Here is a 328-nt window from a genome sequence, read left to right on the forward strand (position 1 = left end):
TGCGCCGTCAGACAGGTCCGGTCAGAGCGGCTGCTTTGGAGCACAGGCAGCTCAACCTGTGTCTTGTGTCTTGCATTTGGTTGCATTTAAAAGTCCTTTTGTTATGTCATGAGTTGTCTGTAAGTTAGTGGTGTATGATAGAAGTATGCATTTTGATGGCTGAAGAGTTGCAAGCAAATACAAGTGTGTGAGCACTCCTGTTTAGAAGGTAGGTGGTAGGTGCCTGTGTGATGTTCCTTTGACCGGTGTGTTTTTTTGAGCTTCAGTGAAGAAAGAATAGCCAGACCATGCTTTTAGGGAGGTGGATTTAGTTTTGTAATTTGTTTTT

Source organism: Corvus brachyrhynchos, unplaced genomic scaffold, assembly GCF_000691975.1.
Source record: "Corvus brachyrhynchos isolate BGI_N302 unplaced genomic scaffold, ASM69197v1 scaffold116, whole genome shotgun sequence".
In the NCBI taxonomy this organism is placed as follows: Eukaryota; Metazoa; Chordata; class Aves; order Passeriformes; family Corvidae; genus Corvus; species Corvus brachyrhynchos.